Source organism: Rhinolophus sinicus, chromosome 13 (genome assembly GCF_057876585.1).
Source record: "Rhinolophus sinicus isolate RSI-liver-muscle chromosome 13, RSI-T2T, whole genome shotgun sequence".
In the NCBI taxonomy this organism is placed as follows: domain Eukaryota; kingdom Metazoa; phylum Chordata; class Mammalia; order Chiroptera; family Rhinolophidae; genus Rhinolophus; species Rhinolophus sinicus.
This window is the reverse complement of record NC_142513.1, coordinates 10,339,913-10,362,828: the sequence shown is the minus strand read 5'-3', so window position 1 is coordinate 10,362,828 and position 22,916 is coordinate 10,339,913. Positions and strand designations below refer to the sequence as shown.

The following is a 22,916-nucleotide window of genomic DNA, read 5'->3' as shown; positions in this document are numbered from 1 at the left end:
GTCTCTCCAAAAATGGAATACTTAGGTATAAATCTAACAAACATGTATAAGGCTTTATGCTTTAAACTATAAAATCACGGAAAAAATCAAAGAGGACCTAATTAAACGGAAAGACATATGTTCACGGATTGGAAAACTCAACATAGTAAAGACGTCAATTCTCCCCAAATTTACTTACAGATGCAACACAACATCAATCAAAATGCCAGCAGAAATATTTTTATAGATATAGATAAGCTAAACCTAAAACATAGAAGCAAAGTAGCTAGAATAGCTAAAGCGATTTCGAAAACGGATACTAATGTTTGAAGAATCACTACCTTGCTTTAACATGAACTATAAAGCCATAGTAATCAAGACAGTGGTATTGACGAAGGACTGGACACGTAGATCAATGAAGGAAAGTAAAATCCAGATCAGACCCACACAAATATGGCCAATTGATTTTTGACCAAATACAAAACAAGTCAATGGAAAACAGGTAATACACTCATCAAATGGTATTGGAAGTGGTCATGTATGTGGGAAAAAAATATGGATGTCAATCTAAACCTCCCACCTTGTATAAAAATTAACTCAAAATGGGTCACAGATTCGAATGTAAAACATAAAACTCCCTCACCCCCACTGGAATGGTGGTTTGGAATAAGAAATTAAATTGGTGGTGGTGGTGGTAGGGGGAACAGGATGGATTTCCTGCTCACCCAAGTGTCTGGACATGGGTTCAGCACAAAGTCTGACTGATGCTCATACTTGTGGGACTGGGATATCACTGAGGGTGGCGCAGGGCCTGTTTGCTCCCTGTGTCCCCAGCACCCAGCACAGCCCTGGCCCGGGGTGAACACACACGGCATCTGTGTGGCCCGTCCCAGCAAACCTGCCTCCATCCATCAGCCAGGGCATCCAGGAAGCCAGGTCCCTGGTGTCCCTGCCCATCACAGTTCCGGGAACCAGTACCCTGCCGGGAAGCTGCAGCTGACAGGGTATCGATCAGAGTAATGCTTGATGGAAGCCTTGAACTGCCCAGGCTTCCTGCAAGACCTCTTTGATCCTGGCTCCAGGAACCTGTGCTCCCAAAGGCCAACCAGAGTGTCCTGGAGGCTTCTGCAGGAGGCAGGAGGCCAGGCAGTGGGGCACATGCAGAAGAGGACCTCAGGGGAGTCGTGACCTAGGGTTCTGCTCTGCCACCACCTTGGCCCCAAAAGTCGGCATTCTTACTTTTCAATCTCTATTACTAAGTAATTAATAGCAACAGTTTACTCTGTGCCTGGAAGCCAAGGCACAGTAACTTACATGTCCTGGGTCTCATGCTGCTGAGACTGCGGCCCACACCAGGGTCATCTCCTTCTGCCCCCACCTTCTCTCTAGCTGCCAGTCACACACCCAGCTCCAGGGGGGATTAACCGAGCAAAGCCAGTCACAGGATCCACCCCCTGCCTGTGATTGGTGGGTGTTGTTCACGTCTGACCAATGGGTGTAAGAGGCATGTCCTGGGGGTTCTGGGACAACTTTGTTTTCAGGAAAAGATGAGTTTTGTAAGGAGAAAAATGAAAAGGAAAAAAAAAGATAAAATAAAACAAGAACACTGTATCATGCAGGGACTCATGTGGGGTCTCTGCTCCCGCTCCCCACACAAGAACACAGGATATGGTGAGGCCAAAAAGGAATACCCACGGAGCCATAGGTAGGGGAGTCACACCACCATATTCTCGCTGGTGGCTGGGTTGGAGACACAGGAAGCAGGAGCCACACGATCCGCAATCCACAATCCACCGTCCACTTCTCTGCCTGCCAACCAACCAACCAACCAACCAACCTGCTAACTGCAATCCGCGCTTGCTAGTTCAGCCAGGGCAGTTATATTAGTGGCTAATGGCTAACTGGTTACAGCTGATGGCCAACTAGTCACAGCTGATGGCCATCTATTACCCGAGCCAGCACCTTTCCATGTGAGGCTGAGAGCCTGGAAACTGCTCTCTGGGGCTCTGTCCCCACACCCACACACACTTGTTTTTGCCCCAATCTCTTCGTTCTTGCTTCACTGTTATCTGGCCCCCTGTCCCACCTCCCCTAGCTCCGCCCTGGCCCAGCCCCATCATACCCTGGACCCTGCGGTGGCTGGCTCCTCCCTGGTTCACCACCTGCAACCCCTTTTCCCCACAGTTCTCTCCACATGTGGCCCAGGGGGATTTAAAACATTGCTCAGGTCCGTCCTGTTCTGGGACATCCCGACTGTCATTACACTCATAGTAGAAACCAAACCCCTCACCCAGGTCCAGGGCAGGACACCAACCTCGCATCTCCCACTCCTCTGTCCACCTGGCACCTGCCATGCCAACCCCGAGCTCCTCTGACTCTCCAAGTGGTGCCACCTATACACTGCCCACACTCTGCCCTCTGCCTAGAGCCCTCTGCCCCATGTCCATATCTAACTGGCTCCTCCAACTCCTCCAGGTCTCTGAGCACAGGTCACACTGTCCTCAGGTCCCCTCTGAAATCCCTTGCTGACGTAGCAGCCCCGTTACTCCATTTCCTTTCCCTGACATGTTCTTTCTTCCTAAGATTTATCCCAATCTAACATTACATTTTATACTTAATCATATACTTGTTCAATGTCATTCTCCTGTCACTGAAATGTAAACTCCAAGAGGGCCGGAATGTAAGGCTTTTTTTCCTCTACTGCTGTATTCACACAGTGCCTAGAAATGACACCTGCCACTTAGGGGGCCAACAGATGATTGTTGAATAAATGAATGGAAGAAAAAGAATGGAGACGGACAGCAGGATGGTGGTGGGCAGCATGGTTAACACTGGGGTGGAGCCTCCTGTATGCAGTCACCACTCTGAGGGCTCCACATCCTATTCATTCATTCATTCATTCATTCATTCATTCATTCATTCATTATTTCTCCCAAACAAGTCTTTACTGAGCACCTACTAGGTGCCACCGCTATTAGGAATTCTAGGAGTAAAGCAACGAGCCAAACAGATGAAAATCCCCTTATTCCAGGACTTTAAATTTTCATGGTGGAAACCAGACAGAGCAAGAGAGAAATAAAGTACATGTGTGTTCGATGGTGCCAAGTGCCATGAAGAGAGCTGAGGGGACAAGAAGGAAAGAATGTGGCAAGGGGCTGGGTTGGGATTTTTTTTTTCAATGGGTGACCAGGCACAGCCTCACTCAGAGGTGTCATTTGAGTCCAGACCTCAAGGAGATTCTGGAATCCTCCCATAGTCCTATGAGGGAAAGACCACTGTCCTCCTTATTTTCCACATGAGGAAAGTGAGGCTCAGAGAGGTGCGGTATCTTGCCCGTAGTCACACAGCTGCTGAGTGGCAGAGCAAGTTTCAACTCCTGCTGTCTTGTTGAAACTCTGCTCTTCCTGGTCTTACCCAGACCCTCGAGGTGCTCGGGGCCTGGGGGTGTCCTGGGCTGTGTCCCCCACACCAGCTCTATGGCTGCTGTGATGGCTGCCCAGGAAGGAACCTCATGCTTCCTCTTGGGGCCTCTCTCCTTCCACCCTCCCGATCTTCTAACAGGCAGGGAGAAAAGACATTGTATGGCACACACAGCTAGATTCATTTCAATATTAATTCTGGAACCTCATTTTCAGCAAATAATTAAATTACTTTTAAATTACAAACAGAATATCCGTGCACTCCCTCTGAGTGAGCTCGGTCGGGTGGATGTGGAGGGGAGAAAAATGAAAACGGCTCTGCAGGAAAGGGTGGCCTGGCGTTTCCCTCCAGTTCAGTTCCCAGCATGTCTGAATCAACCCGGGCTGCCCTGCTGGGGCCCAGTGCGAATGGTCCCCTCCTTTGTCACCTCTGATGGCAGTGAGTGTGTGTATGGGGGACCCTCCTGCCCAGTCACCAGACAAACCCTGCAGCTTCTCCTGCAGGTTCTGCTCCCTGCGGGCAGCTGTTCAGACACATGCTTGTTCCCGACAGCCCGCCTCCTCCCCAGCCCCAGAACTGCTCAGAAGGGGACACGCCAAGTTTCCCCTAAACCAAGGAAAAGGAATCACTGTCAGGTTCAGGCTCAGAGAGGCATCTGCAGTGAGGCCGTGGGGCGTCCTGACGTGGGGGCTCCTGCACCCAGCGGACAGTCTGCCCCAGTGCTCAGAGTCCCCGCTGGGAGAGACAACCGGGACGTCTCCTCCCTGGAGCTGTGGGTCTGCAGTGTCACTGTCAGAGCACAGTGGAACCGTCCCCTCCTTCTGGATCCTGGAAGGGCCCCTCCCTGCATCCACGTCCTGGGCCATGTCTGGTTGGAGTGTCGAGGTGTCCAGGCCCACGGGGGTCAGCACCAAAGGGAGACTCGCAGGGGAACAGCTCCTGGCCCCTGAGCAGGTGCAGCCTGGGACCATCCCCAACACTTTGGCCACAAGTGACTGAGGCAGGAGGGCCTGGGGGGCAGACTGCGGGCCAGAGGGAGCTGGTTCCAATGCTGCTATGTGGCTGCCAGCGGAGGAGGGCTGGGCGCCTGCTGCCCAGCAGCACCGTGGTCCTGGCAGGGAGGGGGCCCGTCTGAGCGGGACTGAGGGCACGGGCACAGATGGTGACAGCAGCCCAGAACAGCCCTGCCCTTCAGGCCCACCCTCCTGAAAGCACCTTCTGTTGGTTTCCTTCTTCTCCTTGACACTCTGCCCCCGCCAGCCCCGCCACCCTTGTCCTGGGACACGTGGCTCTCAGCACAATGCCCTCCCAGGAGCAGATGGCAGCCCCCAGCCCCCATGCTATGTCGTTCCTGCCTTTCACATGAAAATGGGGGAGATGGCCAGACAGATGTCCACCAAGCTGGCCTGGCCGGCCAGTGTGGACCCGCGGCCACATCCACACCAGGTGCCTGGAGCAGCCCTGGACAAACAGCTTCTGGTTGGCACCACTCCCTCCTGCGGCCGGGGTCCCTCTGAGCCCTGTCCATCCTCTACCCATGACAACCACATGGGTTTTCTCTCTGCCCCCCACCTTCTGAAGCCACAGTGATGGGAACCCCCAGTGGGCTGGACTGTCCCTCGGCCTGGTGCGCGGGAGCAGGGCCATCCATTCTAAAGTGACACCCAGCCCCTGTGGTGAAGGGCAGGAGGGTATCGCTGCTGGACCAAGAGCCCTTGCTGACCCGACCGGGCCTGGCACAAGGCCTCCTCTGCGCCCTCACGAGACCCCGGGGCAGCGGAGAAAGGGGTGGTCACCCACTGTTCATTCATTCCTTCATTCATTCCTTCATTGGACAAACACCATGGGGACTCCCCAGTCAGAAGTGGGGATGACAACAGTCCCCACTCAAAGCTAGTTGTAGGATTACTGTGACGGTGGTGGGAGTGCCTGGCACGGCCTGGCTCAGAGGACGTGGTCACTGGTGTGTCCCCTCAGGCCTGGGCTCTCCCTGGGTGCCATGCGAGCCATGGGAGGTTCTGAGCGGGGAATCCTATGGCTGTGTGAACAGTGGGTGCAGGTAGTGAAAGCGGGAGCAGGAGCCCAGGAGGTTCCCGCAGCCAGGAGAGCAGCTGCCCAGAGAGCCTCCTGTCGGCCTGCGGCAGAGCTGGGGCGGCAGAGCCCGACACAGCCTGCTCTGCCCTCCACTCCTCAGCCGGGCCCCTGCCCGCTGCCCTGAGCCTGCTGACTGCACCGCCACCAGCCCACTGGGGACAGGAAAAGAGGCCGGGCCTCGTGCTCCCAGAGAGCCCTCAAGCCACTCACCCCGTGTCTGCAGTGTGAGGGGTCCCCTAGTCTGGCTGTGGATTCTCCACTCCCAGAATCCAGCTGCCTCTTGAGGTGCAGCCAGCGCAGGACCAGGGTCTGGTCACAGCCCTCCCGGGTAGAAGACGTCACAGGGTGCTGCTCACCTAAGAACGTCCCCACAGCATCGCGCTGGGCCGGTGAGGGGAAGGAAATTCATTCTACTACCCCAGATTCCCAGACTGTGGGGACAGAGGCCAAGAAGCAAAAGCCAGATCCCTGCCCTTACAAAGCATCAGTTTTCCCATCTGTTAAATAGGTGTAGGGAGAAGGCAAGAGTCACTTGAGAGAATTCTGCCAAGATCGTTGCCTGGACGGTGATGGTGATTAGATGTCCTGCCACCTTCTCTACCGCGTCACCCTGTTATGTCTCCTTATCACTCTCTGAAATTACCTCCTTCTTACATTTATTTGCTTAGTCTCTATTTTCCCACCAGAATGTGAGCCCCATGTGAACAGAGACCTGGCCTGTCATATCTACGGCTAGATTTCCAGGCTCTAGAACAGCAAGTCCTGGCACATAGTCAGGCTATAGAAGAGTTTGTCGAATGGATTAGGTAGATTAATGGATGGATGATGAAAGAATGAATGAATGGGCTTTGCATGACCTTGGCCTGTTCCTTGTCTGGACTCATCACTCACCATTGTCCCCCTCACTTACTTCTGTCTCAGGACTGACCAGGATGCCTGCTCTTCCTGTCCCTGGAACACTCTTCCCCAGATATACTCGTATTTCACGTCTCACCCCTAACCTCCTTCAGGTGTCTATATAAATGTCACCACTTAGTCCTTCTCTGACCTAACACTGCGAACCATCGCCAACTCCTGGCATTTTCTATCTTCCCACTGCGGCTTTCATTGCTCCACAGCACTTAGCATCTTCTAATATAATACTAGCTTCTCTATTTTGTTTATTATCGCTTACTCCCTACCAAAACATCAGCTCCAAGAGGGCAGGGATTTTTGTTTTAAGGGCTGATCTGTCCCACAGTCTTAGAACAGTGAGTGCCTGGCATATAGTAGATGCTCAGTAAATACTTGCTGAATGAATGAGTGAGCTGGAGGTCAGACAAAGGAGCTGGGATAAGTGGGCTGGGGTAAGCAGAGAGGACTTCCTGGAAGAGGGGACTTGAGTTGGGACTGAGAAGATTTGGAGAGGCATAAAGTTGGTGGGAGAAAATTCCAGGTAGCATAAAGGATTCAAAACCAAACCCAGTTTCCCAGGGCCTGGAGCTGGAATATCACAGATACAACCTTTTGTTTGCTTGTTTCCCCAAAATACTTAGATCTTATACTGTCTGACAATGGTTCTTAGAAAATTTTTTCAATGTTTTATTCATCCTTAAATTCTTTAAAGCTGCAAATCAAACAGTCACTGTGTGCTTTGCTAACCAGGGTTCCCAGCTCTTGTGTTGCAAATAACTGCTCTTTTGCATACCAAGCAGACCTCTCTCTGTCCTAGGAAAAAGAATTTCTCCTGGTTTTCCTTGCTCAAAGTGCGTCCACAGTGAGGCAAAGCAAACACCTTCTCTTCCTGATTTGCATTATGCAAAACCTTAATTTCCTCAAGTTTCTGAAAGCACTGTGAATCATTCATGGACTCCAGACGGCAAGGAAATGCACTGTTTGATATGCCAGTCCATATAAATTAGATTTATTGGGGGAAAATAAAGGAACCTTAACACTATAAAAGACAAGAATAATCACTCCTGAACGTGGATGGCCCATAAATTTGCTTCTCAGGAAAAGAAATGGGGCAGCTGACCACAAACATATTGCTAGATTTACGTCCTTCGTTCAATTATCAAAATTAAGAGGATACTGGACTTGTGTCTCAATCAAACTCCTGTGCTGTCAGGGATGGAACGGGCCCTCTGTGAACTGGGGGCAACTGGCCTAAGAAGAGGCTCCAGGAAGGCAAGGCAGGCAAGCAGGATACTGTAGCAAGAGCACAGTATGAGAGAGCTAGCTTTGAAGCCCCGCTGCGCACGTTCATTAGTGTGTGACATCAGGCAGGTTACTTAAGCCCTCTGGGCGTCAGCTTCCTCACCTGTCATTGGGGATAACATGACCAGCCAGGTGATTGAAGATTAAATGCAGTTCTGGATAGAATCTTTGTTGGGCACCTTCTGGGTACCAGGCTCTGGAGACCAAAATGGACAAGGTCCTCAGGATGCTTACAGAGAACAGATAAGGGAAGAAACCGGTTGCCTGGGTAAGCTCAGACACCGTGAGAGTAACTGAGGAGAAGGGCAGTAACATTAGCTGGATAACACGGTCAGACCCAAGACTGGGACGGGGGGTGTGGGTGAGAACAGCGCTCTCACCTGCTGGCACAGGTTAGAGCCAGTTAGCATCATAAATCCGTGTGGATCTGACCACCAGCAGCCGGTTGTACTGGGTTCTGTCTTTGGGTGTCAAGACGAAGTGCAACCAAATATACTCATTAACAGATGTAGTAGTATTATTACCATTACTTTTATTACCGTTTTACAGATGAGGAAACTGAATCTTACCATGGAATCTACAAGCCGCAAAACATCCCTAGTGATACGCTCCCTATGTCTTCCAGCTCTAAATTCTTTGCCTGGAGATGACTGGAAAAGGAGTATCTTGCTTTTTTTACCAGTTCTTTAGCTATTGTCTCTCAATTAAAATCCCACCCTCCATGTGCTGCTTTGTGACACTGCACTGTCTCTCCAAACCACATTTTGGCTTTGCTAGCATTCCCTGTTGGGGTTTGCCAACAGTGAGGGCTAGAGGGAGACACGGAAATGGGGGGAGGAAGAAAGAATTTTCTCTTTCTTGTCTGTGTCCTGTCCCTGCTTTGCTGCTTCTTCCTATTTGTTTTACTGTTTTTAGTGCCCTTAGACATACCAGCGTCAACCAGCCAGTGCTAGATAATTTTCAGCCCCACAGTTTCAGTTCTGCAAGATCCTTCCAAGCTTCCGTTTTAATAATTACAACTTCTTCCTGTTGTTCCCCAGCCCTAAGGGGGTAGTTCATTTCTGCAGCTGCAACCTCTCAGCCGTGGAGGTTCCCCCCAGAGGCGCAAGGGACAACAACTCCACACTGGACTCCCAAGCCCAGAGTACTGGTGCCTGGAAGAAGAGTCCCCACAACATCTAGCAGTGAAAAACTGGGGATTTCGACCATCTGGGTGGGATGGAAGGCAGCAGGAAACCCAGGCATCCTCTTAAAGAGCCCGCGCACAAACTCTCTCACTCCCAGGCACTCACCTTGGGCTCCAGCAGAGGGACAGTAACTCCAGGGTGCTGGAGACATATGGGGGGCAGACTGAGTTGTGTGGCTTCTGAACAAGGGCTGGAGGACAGTCAGCATTTTCCCTGTGAGGGGTATTCCATGCAGCTGACAGGCTGACACCATCTTTGTTGAGTGGAGTCCTCTCCCTACACTTACGGACAAATCTGAATCTGATTCATCTGGTGAACTCTGCAGCTTCACCCTGCTGACTCACTGGAACCCTGCCCCACCCAACTCCCCCAACGGCAGAGGCACTTTCTCCAAGAGCAGCCAGCCCTGCCTGCATTGTTCTCTTTCTTGGGAAACTGTCCAAGTCTGACAGACCCCAGGTGCAGGCAGTGACTGGCCTCCATGCGCTCTGAGACTTTTGCTAAGGAGCTTCAGGCTCAGCACTGGCACCAAACCAGAGTTTACATTAACCTGGTGACCACAAGTCTTCCCATGGTAGTGATTCCCTGAGACCCCGTCTCACTCAACTTACATACTGCACGAGACTTTATCAGTGGCTGAACCTTAAGGGAGCTGGCAGGAGGCAGCAGGCCTCAGAGTGTCCTGGCTTTTTGCGGAGCTGCCCCAGGCCCAGTACTGGTAGCAGATGTCCTCGGTTCACAGCGTGGCCTCTCCCATGTACCTCCAGGGTTCGTACAGGCAGCGAACAACCTTGGATCTCTTTATAGCTCTTACCAGGTAGTCCCTAGCTGGTCACAGGCAGTGAGTGACCTGGGCCTGCACCAGAGCCCCTCACAAGAGGCCCCAGAACCAATATACTCAGAAGTTGGCTTCATACCACAGCAGAACACTGTCCAATTAGCCCCACAAGTGGCACACCCAAAAGGCAGTCTCAACAGGCACCAGACTCCACTGGGGCAAATCCCACTCAGTTGGATAAACCCACTGCACAGCAGCCAATAAGCTATGGATGTGGCCAAACCTCACAGCCAATCAGACTGAGGGTCAATCCCACCTACTGATGTGCCAATAGCAACCAAGGCTCGACTATAATAGGTGGTCACACACAATCCACACAAAGGACACTCCTGGAACACCCAGTGCAGGTGACCAGGGAGACTGTGCCACTGGGCCAAGACTGGTGGACGTAGCAGATCTCCCTAATACATAGAAACAAACAGAGAGGCAGCCAAAATGAGGAAACAAAGAAATACATCCCAAATGAAAGAACAAGAGAAAACTCCAGAAAAAGAACTGAACAAAATGGAGGCAAGCAACCTACCAGATACAGAGTTCAAAACAATGATTATAAGAGTGCTGAAGGAACTTAGTGAGAACTTCAACAAAGAGACAGCAAGCATAAAAAAGGACATAGAAACTTTGAAAAAATAAATAAATAAATAAAAATAAGAACCAGTCAGAAGAGAAGAATACAACAACTGAAATGAAGAATGCACTAGAAGGAATCACCAGCAGACTAGATCAGGAGTGTCCAAACTTTTTTCCACGTTTTTCACCAAGGGCCATATGCAGTAAAATACACAAACAGCCGGACCACTCACTCGAGGTGAAGGATGTATTGCCTCACCTGGTTTATTTAAGTAAACAAAATATATTTTTGGAATTTGCTGCGGGCCAATTAACAATGGATCATGGGCTGCAGTTGGCCCGCGGGCCACAGTTTGGACACCCCTGCTCTAGATGAAGCAGAGCACTGAGTGAGCAATTTAGAAGACAAGGTAGCAGAAAACACCCAATTGGAACAGCAAAAAGAAAAAAGAACCCCCCCAAATGAGGATAGTTTAAGAGACCTCTGGGACAACATCAAGCATAACAACATTTGCATCACATGGTACCAGAAGGAGAAAAGAGAAAGCAAAGGATTGAGAATCTATGAAGAAATAATGAACAGACAATAGTTTAGTGGTTACCAGAGGGTAAGGGGGTGGGGGTAGGTGATGAGGGGAAGGGGGATCAAATATATGGTGATGGAAGAACTGTTTCTGGGTGGTGAACACACAATGGGATTTATAGATGATGTAATACAGAATTGTACACCTGAAATCTATGTAATTTCACTAACAATTGTCACCCCAATAAATTAAAAGAAAAAAAAAAAGAAATAATGACTGAAAACTTTCCTAACATGGTGAAGGAAATAGGCATACAAATCCAGGAGGTGCAGAGTCCCAAACAAGATGAACCCAAAGAGGCCCACACCAAGACACATTATAATTAGAATGGCAAAGGTTAAAGACAAAGAGAGAATCTTAAAAGAAGCAAGAGAAAGGCAACTAAGAACTTATAAGGGAGCTCCCATAAGATTGTTAGCTGATTTCGCAACAGAAACTTTGCAGGCCAGAAGGGATTGGCACAAAATATTCAACGTGATGAAAAGCAAGGACCTACAACTAAGATTATTCTACCCAGCAAAGCTATCATTTAAAATCAAAGGACAGATAAAAGAGTTTTCCAGACAAGAAAAAGTTAAAGGAGATCATCATCATTAAACCAGTATTACAAGCAATGTTAGAGGGACTTCTTCGAGGTAGAAAAAAAAAAAAGATCAAAATTATGAATAATAAAATGGCGATAGCTACATATCTATCAATAATTACTTTCAATGTAAATGTATTAAATGCTCCAATCAAAAGACATAGGAGGGCTGAATGGATAAGAAAACAAAACCCTTAAATATGCTGCTTACAAGAGACTCACTTCAGATTGAAAGACCCACACAGATAGCAAGTAAAGAGATGGAAAAAGATATTTCATGAAAATGGAAATGAAAACAACAACAACAACAACAACAAAAAGCTGGGGTAGCAATATTTATACCAGACAAAATAGACTTTAAAACAAAGGCTATAACAAGAGCCAATGAAGGACCCAGTAAGCCCACTTCGGGGTATTTATCTGAAGAGACTCAAACGCTACTTTGAGGAGACGTGTGCATCCATATGTTCATTGCAGTATTGTTTACAATGGCCAAGATGTGGAGGCAGCCTGGGTGTCTGTCGATGGATGAACAGATAAAGAGTAGGTGGTACATATATACAATGGAATATTGCTCAGCCATAGAAGGGAATGGGTTCTTGCTGTCTGTGGTGGCATGGAAGGACCCGGAGGGAATTGTGCTGAGTGGAGTATGTCAGACACAGAAAGACAGATGCAATGAGATTTCATGTATATATGGAATCTAAAGAACAAAATAAACAAACTCATAGATACAGAGAACATTTTGATGGTTGCCAGACGGGAGGGGGGTAGGGGATGACTGTAAAAGGGGAAGGGATTAAAAAGTACAAATTGGGGGGTCAGCATGGTGGCTCAGGAGATTGGAGCTCCATGCTCCTAACTCCAAAGGCTGCCGGTTCAATCCCCACATGGTCTAGTTGTCTCTCAACCACAAGGGTGCCGGTTCAATTCCTCAACTCTCGCAAGGGATGGTGGGCTGTGCCCCCTGAAACTAAGATTGAACCTTGAGCTGAGCTGCCGCTGAACTCCCGGATGGCTCAGTTGGTTGGAGCACGTCCTCTCAACCACAAGGCTGCCAGTTCGACTCCTGCAAGGGATGGTGGGCTGCACCCCCTGCAACTAACAACGGCAACTAGACCTGGAGCTGAGCTGTACCCTCCACAACTAAGATTGGAAGGACAACAACTTGACTTGGAAAAAGTCCTGGAAGTACACACTGTTCCCCAACAAAGTCCTGTTCCCCTTCCCCAATAAAATCTTTTTTAAAAAAAGTACAAATTGATTGTTACACAGTAGTCATGGGGATATAGGATATAGCATAAGGAATATAGTCAATAATATTGTAATCACTATGTATTAGATGGGGAGTAGATTTGTTGGGGTGATAGATAGGAGGAGTTTGGGGAACAGGGTGCAAAAGGTGAAGGGGGTAAGAAGTACAAACTGATAGTTACAAAATAGTCGTGGGGATATAAAGGAAAGCATAGGGAATACAGGCAATAATATGGTAATAACTACACATGGTGCCAGGTGGGCACTAGACTCGTCAGGGGGATCATTTCTTAAATTATACAAATGTCAAACCACTATGCTGTACACCTGAAATTAATATAAGTACTGAATGTCAAATGTAACTGAAAAATTTAAAAATGTGGGGGAAGGTGAAGGGGAACAAGAGGTCCAGATTTCCAGGTATAAAACAAATAAATCATGGGGATGTAACGTACAGCATGGGGAATATAGTCAGTAATATTGTGATAGTGTGGTACGGTGTCAGATGGTTGCCGGACTTCTCATGGTGATCACTTCTTTAGGTATATAAATGTTGAATAACTATTGTGTACCCCTGAAACTAATATAATGTTGTATGCTAGCTATACTTTAATAAAAGTCTTTTTTAAAAGAGAGGAAAAAGAAATTCTATTTTGTTTTTAAATTTAATAAAGCAACTATCAAAACTTCCCCTTTTCCTCTAGTTAAACATCATTTCAACAAAACCCCCGTCTAGCTCCTCATTAGCTATGAGAAAATGGGAAAGACTAAGGGGAAGCCCCTACAGGTCGGATGTCTCTCAAACGTTCACATCTGGGAAATGATTCTTGGTATCTAGTCGATGCTCAGTAAATGTTAGCTCGATGGCTGAATGAATGAATGCAGGGGATTGCCTCTTCCCGAACCATCCATCTCTGTTGGGTATTGGTCACATCTTACCCACCCTCTGTCTTCTCTGAGTTGTACTCAAAGAGATAAACCAATCTTTCATTCCCACCAGCAAATTCTCTCCCAGGTTAAATTGATGCAATTCTATGACCAATGGCTGGCAGGCCATGAGTGTGGTGGGTTTCCACTGTTGGAGCTCAGGGCTAAATGCAAACCCAGCCCTGCCTCAGTGGCCTTCTTGGCACCCTTCCCAGATATCCACTGTGACCCCGTGGCAGCTAAGGGGCTGTTTGACGCCATGAGAGCCAAGCCAATAGCCTTCTCAGCCTTTAATCTCAACTCAACGCTGATGTGGTTCAGGTGCCAGGAAGCCACATGTTTCGGAACGCAGGCTGTCCTCCCAGCCCCGGGATGCGACTCTTGATGGATGAAAGCCAGTGGCTCTCCATCCCGTCAGACCCGATGACCTCTCCAGAGATGAAATGTACTCAATGACCTTTCCACTGCTTTGAAATGAAAGTCATAAATAATTAACCTATAACATCACACGTACTTAAAGACCCATTATAATGTGCTAACTGGATTACAGAAAAGAAATAAAAGGAAAATAGTTTGTAGTAAAACAAATCACATTTCAGTAGGCAAACGAACAGGCACAGACACATGAGGAAACGTGAATAGTTAGATCTTGGCCGACATCTGGAGAGTAAGTTTGGATGTGAGAGAAGTCAGATCAGGAGTCGCCCCACAGCAGAAGGGCAGATACGTAAAAGTGTGAAAGAGATACCTAAATATAGAAGATGCATTACAAAAGGTATATACATTAAAATCTTGCAGAAATATTTTGTTTTGATATAAAGTCGACACAGGTTGTAGGCTAAGAGGGTTAAAATGGCTCTTCACAATGTGAATGACCAGTTTGTCTTTTGTAGACTGTCCTAAATGTTATGGGACGTCCCACATTCTTGGCCCTACCCTCCTCAATGTCACCAATCATTGAGATAAGCCGGAACACCCCTATTTCTACCATGTCTCCAGGGGGTGTACCTCTCTGGTGGAAAATCCATGACCAGTCTGTTTATTCCGCCCACAATTGGTCTTAGGAACAAGCAAGGGATGCAGTTTTGGCCAAAGGAACACGAGAGAAAATCTGCTGGGGCTTCTGGGAAAGGTTTCCTGCATCTCCTAAAGGGGCAATAGGAGGAAACACATGTTTTTCTTCTCTGTCTGCCTCTGGGCATTGTTGCATGAGGATGTGACACCTGGAGCTGTGCACGCCTCCTGCTACCAGCAGGATGAAAACCAGAGGATCAAGCCAGCACGGGAAGATAGCACAGTAGGAAGATGGAAGGAACCTGGGTCCTCGATGAGCCACGGCCTCTGAGCTAGCCGAAGCCAGAGCTGCCTGGAATACCCCTGGATTCCTGGGTTTATGAAGTAACAAAGTGTCCTTATTATTTAGCTACTTGTTTTAGAGTTTTCTGTTTCTTAAAGCCAAAAATATCCCATCTGTGACAGGTAGAATCACTTTTGCTCATTACTATACCCCTTTCTGTTTGGTGAGCAACGACTTTGTAAATTCCAAAACAGGAGAAATACATTCATATCATCAGAACCTTGCACCCCTGTGGGGTGTGGGTTACAATCCCCATTTACAGATAGGAACACTGAGGCCAAGGACATGGGGAAGTGACTTGCCCAGTGTCAGACACTCAGGCGGTGGCTGAGCTGGGACGTGGCCCGGGCCTGCGCTGACTCCTCAGCACAGATCCCCTGCCGCGCGCCCTGCATCCAGGAGGCCTTCACACGTCCGGGGTGTGATGCCTTTTCCAGGTCTCCATACCCTCACTGTCCATGCCCCCTTATTGCTAACATTTTACATTCTCATTATTAGGGTGACTTCTCTGGATTAAAACCTGAGTTTCTAGACATTTCTTATCCAATATGTATATCTCGTCTTGAAAAAACTAATACATATTCATTAGCACAAATAAGTTCTTCATTAGTTCTCAGAGGTGGCAGGCTCTGAAAGAAATGGGCCATGGGCCAGGTAAGACTTGAGCTGAGTCTATTCATGGTACCAGGGTGAGCTTTCATTCATTCATTCATTCATTTCTTCACGCACTCACTCATTGAATGCTTATTAAAGGTACCCTGTGTGCTAGACACTGGGCTGTGTCCTGAAGTCACAGCCTTGAGCTAGCCACAGTCCTGTTCTCATGAAGCTGGCTTTCTAGGGGGAGGAGACAGTCAATAACCACATGACTAAGATGATCACAGATTTTATAAACCCCAGGAAGGAAGGAAATAGTACAGAGTGATGGAATAGGAAGTGACCTCATAGGAGACCGGGGCTACCTCAGACAAGGTGGTCAGCGAAGGCCCCAGGTGTAGGAGCTAAGACTCACCTAAGGGACAGGCCCCCCTCCCATGACAACACGGGTCTCTGAGAATGGCTCCTTATGCCCAGGGAGCCTGGCATGAGGAATAGGGGATGATGGGTAGAAGACAGGGAAGCCAGATAAAAAGGATGAAGCAAGAGGCCAGAGACGAAGCCCCTTCACCTACTCTTCTATGAGGGGAGCTTGCAATGTGGGAGCCCTGTATGGCCAGGGAGGAGCCCTGGGGTAATCCAGAGCCAGGCTGAACGGTGTGTGACTCGGAATTTCCTTTGCCCAACCTGCTGGTCCCTAAAGTACAGAACGGAGACTCAAGAGCTCACTGTCCAAAGCAAGCAGAAATAGAAACAGTCTACGCAGTGTTCCTTTACCATGTCTGCCCTCGGGGCCCTGTGTGTATTTAATCAGGCTTCTGAGGGCCAGAGCACTGACGGGGAGGATTGTGTGGGCTTGGAAGGCTGGAGACAGTCCCTCTCTCTCTCACACACACACACACACATATATACAAACACATATACACACATATACACACTCACGTAGACACATATCCACATACGCATACATACATATATACACATAGACACACACTACCCCCCCCCCACACACACACACAGACACACACTCATACATCTATGAGTGAGACTATTATTTATTAATTGCTGTAATTAAGACAGAAACCCTTTTCTACAGCAAGCGTGTTTCTCTGGGAATTGAGAGGTAGACAGAAGCACGATTCTTACAGAATCAAACAAATCCTGTTTTTACCTGCTCACGAGGTTATTTTTGTGATAGTACAAGGATTATCTGGGACAGAAGATCTGAGAGAGAATTAGCTACAAGCCAGGAGGTTCTCTGCAGAGGTGTCGATTGCTGAACCCGACTCACGAGTGAGGAAAACCCGAGGGGCCTCCAGGCCTCCTTGCCTGCTGATGGAGCAGGACTCTTGTCATCCACTGCGGGCTGTGTTCTTGGAGGCAGTGACCCAGTTCCAGTTCCTAGGGGAATCTCCGGAAGTCACTGGAGGTGTCCACCCTCCAGGCATACACAGAGCTGCAGCAGGTCTGGCTAATGGGCTTTGAGCACAGTGATGGTGTCACCCACAGGATGGGGCACTTACCTGCCAGTGCGAGACCCCGCCCCACGCTGTCTTCTTCTTGTCAAGGCAGTGGTGACATCAGAGAGGGTGGCTGCTCCTTCACCCTGGGTCACAAGTGAGAAGACTGAGCACAGGGCCCAACCACCCCTCTGCAGACCTGCGCTTTGAGTGAGAAATCAACCGTTTGGGCACGGCCTCTTAGCTTGGGGGGCTGTTTGTTACGCAGCATAAAGCAGCCTACCCTGACTGTGGATCAGGGTGTTCAAACTGATCCCGTCCCCAAGAACCGCTACCATTCACTGAGCACTCCGCACTCAGTCATTGTGCTCTTTTGTATAATGTATGTACTATACATGATAAACATGTGCATGTATTAATTATTCTCTGTTCAACAAAGGAGGAAATAATAATAATAGGTAGCATTCACTGAGCATTTAAAATGTGGCTGGCATTTGTTAAGCACTTTAACATAATAAGCTCCTCAAGTCTCACAATCGTCCTGGGAGGGAAGTGCTTTTATTTATTCCCGTTTTACAGATGAGGAAATTGAGGCTCAGAGTGGTCATGCATATACCTAAAACCACACCGCCAATAAGTGGCAGAGCTGGAATTTGAACCAAGGCACATCTGACTCCTGATGAGGGGTTCATGCTGAAGTCCCTGTGGGGCACTGGTGGTGACCCCGATAGCCTGGGCAGGACGTGGAGGCCAGATGCCCAGGGGCTGTGTTCTCTGCCCTTTGCCATGTCCAACCCTGAAGGTGCCTCCAGGAGCGCTAGCGTCAAAGCCGGCACAGGCTTTCGTCCTGCGGCTGGCTGGAGGTGAGATTATGCCTGTGGCAAGGGTGCTGTGCAGTCAGCAAAACCCTTCTCCTACTTTCCCTTCAGCCAAGCAGTCCTCATCCTTCAGCCTCTATCGCTCTTCGTTTGGAATGGGCCCTCTTTTGAGCAAACCGCATTCATTCTGCCTAATTTGCTCCGCAAAAGGAATCATCCTTATTTTGGGAGCAGTCTCCTTTGGGAGCAGAGGTTTCCCAGAGAGAGCACTAAGGTGGGAAATGCAGACAAACACACCTCTGTAAAATAAATGGATACAATTTGTCCCCAGGGCCATAGCCTGTCATGGATCCTGGGCCTCACTTCACAAAAGGCCCGAATCCAAGACTTTTGGAGTTTCCTCCAAATGAGGCTGGGCCTAGGGTTCAAATGAAACCGTGGGCTATGCCACCGACTAACCATCTCGAATCCTGACCAGTTCCCATGACCCAGCACAGATCAGAGGCTTTACGTGCACTCACGTATCCAGCCCCACTGCCAGCCCTGTGAGGAACACGCTGCTAGGAGCCCATGCCACAGACGGGAACACTGAGGCACAGAAAAGTCAGGTGATTTGCCCAGGAATTTGAACCCAGGAAATCCAGCCACAAAGCTCATACACTTCATTATAGGCCCTTCCTACGTCTCCACCTTCCCCCCATCCCCGTGCCCATGCCTGAGTGCACCTGGAATTATCGTTTTGTTTTGTTTTCTAAATCAGTGTAGTTCTTATTTTCTGAACAGCACTATGACAGTGTTCATTTGTCCACTTCAACATTTCAGCCAGCCCGTGGTTTTCATAACCCTGTTTTGGCCTATCTTCATTTTCCTATATGCCAGGAGCCCCCCAAGAGGTAAGTATCCTAGGGCTCCCCTCTCTGACTGAGCCTGTTCTCAGCGGCAGTGTCTCCCATTCCAGAAGCGCTGGCTGGCCTGGGAGTTGAGAGCAAGGACCTGGGACCAAATACCACGTCCTCAAACCCCAGCTCTGCCGCTCCTTACCCACGTGACCCTCAGTGAATCCCATCACCCCTCTACCTTCTTCACCACAGTGGAATGGTGGTGATAACAGCACTCCTCATAGGGCTGTAGTGAGGAATGAGGTGACATGTACATGTGAATACCGTTCCCAGCATATAGTAGGTGTTCAGTTAACACTACACATCATATTGGCTCTTCAGGCCCAGAAGCACTAGGATCCCTCTCACTGGTGCATTGGGAGGAGGGAGGCTAGATTTCCCTAGATGTCCATCAGGTAAGGTCAGATATTCTGAGCCTCCGCCATTAGAACGGAGGAGGGGAGTGAGGGTGGCAGTGGCAGGGTGTTCCCCATCCTGTTTTATAGCCGAGTCTATGCAAATAGGACCCAGGTCTGGCTTGGCTGCTGAGGACACAGATCTAACAGCCTCTCCTACACACACCCCACCAGGGAACAGCACCCAGCACCCCCTGCCAGTTCCCTGCCAGTAGGTGGTATGATGGATGGAGGGGAAGCCCTGCCACCCACATCTGAGCCTCCTCCCCTCTCCTGATGGGCTGCTCCCAGCAGCCTGGAGCTTTATCATCCTCTAATGTCGGCCACACACTGTGGAAACAAGGCCCACCTGCGAGGGCCATTCCTATTTCTTTTCCAAAAAGCTGTTTGGGCCAAGAGCCAGAAGAGAGTGGCACTTCTGTCAGCCCCCCCAGGACTACCTTCCTCCAGCCTGTTGGCCTGCAGTGTTCCTGTCCCTGGAACAGCCCATCCCAGCCCTGTCCTGGGGTCTGAAAAGCCCCCATTCGTCACCCCACAGCTCTCAGGGGGCTCTGATGAAGCACAAATAGGTAACTGGGGGAGTCTCCCCATTACCCACGGGCCCCTATGGCACTATGATGCATGTTTCCCTCAGCAGGGAGCAGGGTCGGAGCCAGAAAGACGGGGACAGAGGACGGGCAGGCTTTGATTGGAGAGAGGGTGACATGAACACAGGATCTGGAAAGATCTGGAGGCTGAACTCAGCCCTGCACTGGGAACCTGGGCCTGAAAAGTACTGGAAGGCAAACAGCAAGGGAAGCAGGGGGTGCCCTCTCTGCAGGCTGGGCAGAGGCTAGCTAAGGCCTGCCTGCAAGGGATTGGCCTGTGGGACCGGGCCCTCTGCTGGAGCCCCTCAGGCCTTCTGGGTAGGAAGGCAGCATAGCCAAGCGTGGCTGTGGTGATCCAGGGAGAGGAGCCGAGGCCAGAGCCTCCAACTATCCCCGCCACATATACCCAAGGACCTGCCGCTGGGCCACACCCCAGCTGGAACCCTGGCCACCGGGTCCAAAGCCAGACAGCCTGTGCTCAAATCCCGGCCACTGTCCACCTGAGAGGATTTCAGTCACAATAACAGGAGATGCAACGAATGAAGGTGCCCATGCCTGGGTACTTCCTTACCTCCCTCAAGGAGAATACTGGAGCAGGAGGGCCAGGGCTGGCAGGGGCTCCACTGAGTCATGGGTTCCCCACCCAGGCTCCTCCTTTGGCTCTGTCAGCCTGGTGTGGTCCCTGCGGCGTCCCTCATGGTCACATGTTGTCAGGGACCCCACCATCGAGTCATTCACTTATCCGGTCGTTGTTTATTAATGTGGCCATGTGCTCAAACTGCCCCAACTCCTGGGGGAGGAGCCCTCATGGAGCCGACGTCTGGCTGGGAAAAACAGACAATAAAGAATAACTCAGTATATTATACAGTATATTAGAAAAATAACACAGGGAACAGGTGGGTGCACAGGGCACGGGGAGGGTGGCAATTTTAGAGAAGGTTTTGGTGAGCTGCTGACTCCGAACAGAGACCTAAAAGTGGGGAGCTATGGGGATCCATAGGGAAGGGCATTCCCAGCACAGGGAACAGCTCATGCAAAGGCCCTGAGACAGCTGCTTGGTGAGTTCCAGGAACAGTGAGGCCAGAGGAGATGGAACCGAGTGAGTGATGGGGAGAGAAGCAGGGCAGGTCAAGGAGGATGTGGGGCAGAGGTCCAGTAGAATCTCATAGGAGGGTCTTGGGCTTTTACTCAAAGTGAGATGGGAAAGCCCTTGAGGGTTCTGAGAGAGAAGGGATGAGGGACATGGCCTGACTGAGATTCTAACAGATTTCCTGGGGTGGGAGAGGGAGATCAATGAGGAGAAGACTGAAATATTCTAGGCAAAAGATGATGACTTGGATCAGGATGGTAGCAGTAGTTGTGGAAAGACGTATCACGTGTCCAATACCCAAAGCAGGAAAGCAGAGGACACAGGTTGAAAAGGAATGTTCCTCACAAACCCTTTCTTTTCAGGAAGAAAGATTTTCCCAGAATCCCCCAGAGCACAAGCCTGCACCTCATTGGTCAGAAGTGGGTCAACATCCACCAATCACAGGAAAAGGGACAGGATCCTGTAATTGGCTTACATCCTCATACAAGACTACCTTCATAATTTGTGGGGCCCAGTGAAAAATAAAAATCCAGAGTTCTTTGTTAAAAAATTATTAAGAAGTTCAAGACTGCAACATCAGAGCCCCAAGTCAATCATGAGGGCCTTTTGAGCAAAGATCCCTGTGCAACTGTACAGGTCACATGCCTTTGGAGGCAGCCCCGTCCCCATGACTCACCCCCTGGGCTGAGCATGGGGCCACCCAGACAGACTGCAGGAGGGAGGGTGTGGGCAGTGGGGCGGTGACCTGGTGTGGGCCACAGCCTCAGCAGCATGAGATCCAGGACAGGTGTGTTACTATGCCTGGCTTTGCTCGTCCCTATAAGGGGGTAATGGCCCAGGACGTTGCTGGGAAGGTGTGGGTGATACCCAGCAAGAACAGTAATTATCCTCATTACCTCTAGGGACCAGATCCCCCTCTTCCCCAGTCTATGGGTTGTAACTTGATGACTCCAGGAGAATTTCTCTCCCCACCCCTCACCATTTTGAGTGCCTGCAACACCCCCTTTAGTCACGTGCTTTGTCTGCGGAAGATCCCGGAAGCCCCTGTTTTGGAAATCAACCTAGAGGCGGGGGCAGAGAAAAGACAGAAATGTCATCATAATGCTGCACATTTCACAAAACACACTAGGAAAAGCACAACATGTTATAGAAATAAAAGATTCTAACAGCACTTCCGTGCTGGAGAGTACTCCCAGCTTCCTTTTGAAAACACTCAAATGCGCAGGCCCAGTGGGCAGGGGTGTATGACTGCTCTGTTTTACAGATAGGAAAACTGTCCTTTGTGCAAACACCTCCAATGCCTTCCCGATTCTAGGCATGAAAAGCAAAGCGCGCCAGTCACCTATGTGTCCTGGTCCCTGCAGGTTCTGATGGCATATCTTCCCCACCCCCGCCCTCACTGCTCAATATACACTGGCCTCCTCACTGCTCCTCCAACTCACCAGGACACTTCTTCTCACCTCCGGGCCTTTACACCTGCTTTCTCTTCTGCCTGGAACCAGCCATCTCCATGGTCTCTCCTTAGGTCTCCATTCGAGGGTTTGCCCCAGAGAGGCCTTCCCCGAATAGCTCACCCATGTCTTTGTTGTCGCACCTGCTGGATTTATTTTACTGGCATTTACATGACAAATACGCACCCATGTGTGTATTGGCTTTTTGTCCCATTCCAGCAGAAAATAAAGCGCCTGCTTTCAAACTAACCTCCCCCCATAGCCGCAAAGCTCCTGAGACTTAACAACAAGGGCTCCTCAGTTGCTCCCAGAGGCCGGGCCTGGACATCCTGGCGCAGAGCGCCCCCTGGGGGTCAGCGCTAACCTGCAGGTCGTGGTCTCCGCGAGAGGTGGGGTAGTCGTGCCCATTACTGCGTAGTTGTGGGCTCCTGGTCACCGCCCTCAAGCACCTCACTTTACTGTTTACAAAGGTCTTTCACAGCCTTCTCATATACCTCATTGCAATGGAAGAAAGAAGAAGAGAATGAAACACGCAAAAGAGAAAAGGAAAGACTATAGAGTCTAGCTCACAGATATGTTATGGGACAAAGAAAAAATAGAAAGTCTAGGAAAGAAAGAAAATGGAGGGGA

At 49.6% G+C, this 22,916-nt stretch overlaps 1 long non-coding RNA gene across 3 annotated transcripts in view; it reads right to left on the bottom strand.

Annotated features, from left to right (window-relative positions):
• The window catches only part of LOC141568198 (uncharacterized), a 57,178-nt gene extending 36,614 nt beyond the window's left edge, over positions 1-20,564 (bottom strand). For all 3 annotated transcript variants that reach the window (XR_016018155.1, XR_012491244.2, XR_016018154.1), the window contains exons 1-2: positions 20,317-20,564; positions 17,110-17,192 (exon numbers count right to left, since the gene is read on the bottom strand). This is a non-coding gene — a long non-coding RNA (uncharacterized LOC141568198). The remainder of the gene's footprint in view (positions 1-17,109; positions 17,193-20,316) is intronic.
• Between the last annotated feature and the right edge of the window lie 2,352 nt (positions 20,565-22,916).